We start from the raw sequence: 5312 nt of genomic DNA on the forward strand, positions 1-5312 counted from the left end.
ATAAGTTTATAATATTTAGCACTGATGGACCTAATATATATATATATATATATATATACTGTATATATATATATATATATATATATATACATATATATATATATATATATACTGTATATATATATATCTATATATATATACATATATATATACATGAAAATGTATGTATACACCTAGAGTGTGTGTGACATTCATTGGTACTTTAACTTTAACTTAACATACATACAGTGGGGCAAAAAAGTATTTAGTCAGCCACGGATTGTGCAAGTTCTCCCACTTAAAATGATGACAGAGGTCTGTAATTTTCATCATAGGTACACTTCAACTGTGAGAGACAGAATGTGAAAAAAAAATCCAAGAATTCACATTGTAGGAATTTTAAAGAATTTATTTGTAAATTATGGTGGAAAATAAGTATTTGGTCACTTCAAACAAGGAAGATCTCTGGTTCTCACCAACCTGTAACTTCTTGTTTAAGAAGCTCTTCTGTCCTCCACTCGTTACCTGTATTAATGGCACTTGTTTGAACTCGTTATATGTATAAAACACACCTATCCACAGCCTCAAACAGTCAGACTCCAAACTCCACTATGGCCAAGACCAAAGACCTGTCGAAGGACACCAGGAAAATAATTGTAGACCTGCACCAGACCGGGAAGAGTGAATCTACAATAGGCAAGCAGCTTGGTGTGAAAAAAATCAACTGTGGGAGCAATTATCAGAAAATGGAAGACATACAAGACCACTAATAATCTCCCTCAATCTGGGGCTCCATGCAAGATCTCATCCCGTGGTGTCAAAATGATCATGAGAACGGTGAGCAAAAATCCCAGAACCACACGAGGGGACCTGGTGAATGACCAGCAGAGAGCTGGGAGCAAAGTAACAAAGGTTACCATCAGTAACACACTACGCCGACAGGGAATCAAATCCTGCAGTGCCAGATGTGTCCCCCTGCTTGAGCTATTGCATGTCCAGGTTCGTCTGAAGTTTGCCAGAGAGCAAATGGATGATACAGCAGAGGATTGGGAGAATGTCATGTGGTCAGATGAAACCAAAACAGAACTTTTTGGTTTAAACTCAACTCGTCGTGTTTGGAGGAAGAAGAATACTGAGTTGCATCCCAAGAACACCATACTACTGTGACGCATGGGGGTGGAAACATCATGCTTTGGGGCTGTTTTTCTGCTAAAGGGACAGGACGATTGATCCGTGTTAAGGAAAGAATGAATGGGGCCATGTATCGTGAGATTTTGAGCCAAAACCTCCTTTCATCAGTGAGAACTTTGAATGGTTGACCAAATACTTATTTTCCACCATAATTTAGAAATAAATTCTTTAAAATTCCTACAATGTGAATTCCTGGATTTTTTTTTTACATTCTGTCTCTCACAGTTGAAGTGTACCTATGATGAAAATTACAGACCTCTGCCATCATTTTAAGTGGGAGAACTTGCACAATCGGGGGCTGACTAAATACTTTTTTGCCCCACTGTATATATATAATATATATATATATATATATATATATATATATATATATATATATATAATGTGTATATATATATATATATATATATGGCTATATATATATATATATGTGGATATGTAGCTGAGATAGGCGCCAGCGCCCCCCGCACCCCCGAAAGGGAATAAGCGGTCGGAAATGGATGGATGGATATATATATATATATATATATATATATATATATATATATCCATCCATCCATTTTCTACTGCTTATTCCCTTTAGGGTTGCAGGGAGCGCTAGTGCCTATCTCAGCTACAATCGGGCGGAAGGTCGCCAGTTTATCGCAGGGCCAACACAGATGGACAGACACCAGTCACATTCACACACTAGGGACCATTTTAGTGCTGCCAATCAACCTATATATATATATATATATATAAATATATAAATAAATGGGTTGTACTTGTATAGCGCTTTTCTACCTTCAAGGTACTCAAAGCGCTTTGACACTACTTCCACATTTACCCATTCACACACACATTCACACACTGATGGAGGGAGCTGCCATGCAAGGCGCCAACCATCACCCATCAGGAGCAAGGGTGAAGTGTCTTGCTCAGGACACAACGGACGTGACGAGGTTGGTACTAGGTGGGAATTGAACCAGGGACGCTCGGGTTGCGCACGGCCACTCTCCCCACTGCGCCACGCCGTCATATATATATATATATATATATATATATATATATATATATATATATATATATATATATATATATATATATATATATATATATATATATATATATATATATATATATATATATATATATATATATGTATATGTATGTATGTCTTGGTTTTGTTGTTTGAACAAGGTGATGTTCATGCACGGTGCATTTTGTGCACTAGTAAAAAAAACATGGTAACACTTTAGTATGGGGGGACATATTCACCATTACTTAGTTGGTTATTAACATGCAAATTAATAACATATTGGCTCTTAACTAGTCATTAGGGACGGCGTGGCGCAGTGGGAGAGTGGCCGTGCGCAACCCGAGGGTCACTGGTTCAAATCCCACCTAGAACCAACCTCGTCACGTCCGTTGTGTCCTGAGCAAGACACTTCCCCCTTGCTCCTGATGGGTGCTGGTTGGCGCCTTGCATGGCAGCTCCCTCCATCAGTGTGTGAATGGGTAAATGTGGAAGTAGTGTCAAAGCGCTTTGAGTACCTTGAAGGTAGAAAAGCGCTATACAAGTACAACCCATTTATCATTTATTTATCATTAAGTATTAATGCTTCGGCATGGCCTTATTATAACCCTAACCCTCTAACTCTGACCCTAACCCTAACCGAATAACTCTAAATTAAGTCTTTATTACTTAGAATATGTTCCCCCTAGTGTCCAAATAACTCTAAATTAAGTCTTTGTTACTTAGAATATGTTCCCCTATACCAGGGGTAGGGAACCTATGGCTCTCGAGCCATATGTGGCTCTTTTGATGACTGCATCTGGCTCTCAGATAAATCTTAGCTGACATTGCTTAACACGATAAGTAATGAATAATTCCGCTGGCAATCGCAGTGTTAAAAATTACATTAAAAATATAAAACATTCTCATACATTTTAATCCATCCATCTGTTTTCTACCGCACCTGTTCAAGAAGTCGCATTAATGGTAAAAAGGATTTTATTTATCATCGATGAGCTTCCGAATAAAAATGTTATTAAAAAGAATAAGAGACTTGTATGAAGATATGTCAATTCATTTCTGTTTTTGCTTCTTTGTTTCGTATTTACTTCCCATCAGTGCTTTTATTTTGTTTCCATTTCCTGTTTGTCCCGCTTAGCGCTGTGTTTTTTCCCCCTCAACTGCTGCCAATCAGCATGTTTCTATTTATGCTTATCTTGCGCGTTCGTCAGGGCTCAAAGATTGACTATTTAGAACTGTACATGCAAGACTGCTTCATTCTCTGTTGGTGATATTAAAAACATCTTACCTGTGCCTCGCTCTCCTGGTTCCTGCATCTAGGGGTCGCTACTACTGCTGCCATGCGAGTTAGTGACATATTATCAATCAATCAATCAATCAATCAATCAATCAATGTTTATTTATATAGCCCCAAATCACAAATGTCTCAAAGGACTGCACAAATCATTACGACTACAACATCCTCGGAAGAACCCACAAAAGGGCAAGGAAAACTCACACCCAGTGGGCAGGGAGAATTCACATCCAGTGGGACGCCAGTGACAATGCTGACTATGAGAAACCTTGGAGAGGACCTCAGATGTGGGCAACCCACACCCCCCTAGGGGACCGAAAGCAATGGATGTCGAGCGGGTCTAACATGATGCTGCGAAAGTTCAATCCATAGTGGCTCCAACACAGCCGCGAGAGTTCAGTCTAGGGGTGGGCGATATCGCAAATTTGGGTATCGATACCGATCACATACGATACCGGCCAGTATCGCCGATACTGATACCGATACCTGAAGTGACGTCATCTAATGGTGGGGGGACTTCGGGGTATCGATACTTTTGAAAAACAAATTTGTACTTTTGCCTTTTTAAATTGATTATGATAATAACACAACAAATAAAATATTTATTACAAAAGTATTATCAATAGCAATAAAGTAATGCAAATAAGGTGCAAACAACTACTGAACCTGGCTTGTCGCCTCAAAACACACCAACACTTAAGGTAAATAACAAAACTCTTGTTATTGAACAAAGTTGTAAAAATGAACACAAAACAAAATAACTGAGAAATTCAAATAAAAAAGTAATAATATCAATTACAATAAAGTAAGTAGTGCAAATAAGGTGAAAACAAATACTGAACTTGGCTAGTCGCCTCACAACACACAAGAACTTAAGTAAAAAAGAAAACACTAGTTATTAGACAGTTGTAAAAATGAACACAAAACAAAAGAACTGAGAAATTCTTATCGTTATTTTATTGCAATAAAATACTTTACAGTTTACGACCAAGACATTAAGTCGCACTGGAAACGCACGCGTGTGTGTGTGCGTGTCCGAGTGAACGTCGGAAAGAATTATACTGATGTGTGTGCGCGAACGCACCAAGCGTCATGTTAATCGTATTTATTTTATTTTATTTTGGGTTGAAGATGAATTTTTAAAGTGTTTTTAAATCTCGTTCGCGACCCATCACTAGGGAGAGGGTGGAGTGGTGAGGAGTGCTGCGCTCACATTTTTTTTTTAAATCGGAGTGATTCGCTTAATTCGGTGAAGTATCGATACCATCACGCCAGTATTGATACGATACCGGTACTCACCAAGTATCGATACTATCGATACTTGGTATCGATACGCCCAGCCCTAGTTCAGTCCAAAGCGGATCCAAGACAGCAGCGAGAGTCCCGTCCACAGGAGACCATCTCAAGCGGAGGCGGATCAGCAGTGTAGAGATGTCCCCAATCGATACAGGCGAGCGGTCCATCCTGGGTCTCGACTCTGGACAGCCAGTACTTCATCCATGGTCATTATACTCTATAAATGTTGGTCTTACTTAAAAATGCAGACATTTAGTTGTATTCGGTGTTAAAAAAATATTATATGGCTCTCACGGAAATACATCTTAAAATATTTGGCTTAAATGGCTCTCTCAGCCAAAAAGGTTCCCGACCCCTGCCCAAAAACAAACAACTTTGTCTTGAATTTGAAAAAAAAAAAAAGATTTTATTATTCACTAAAGAAGGGTTCGGTGAATGCACATATGAAACTGGTGGGGTTCAGTACCTCCAACTAGGTTAAGAACCACTGAAATAGATCCAATTCAACATATGACACAATGACACTTGCCCGGACCA

The sequence above is a fragment of the Nerophis ophidion genome, linkage group LG21, assembly GCF_033978795.1.
Source record: "Nerophis ophidion isolate RoL-2023_Sa linkage group LG21, RoL_Noph_v1.0, whole genome shotgun sequence".
NCBI lineage: Eukaryota > Metazoa > Chordata > Actinopteri > Syngnathiformes > Syngnathidae > Nerophis > Nerophis ophidion.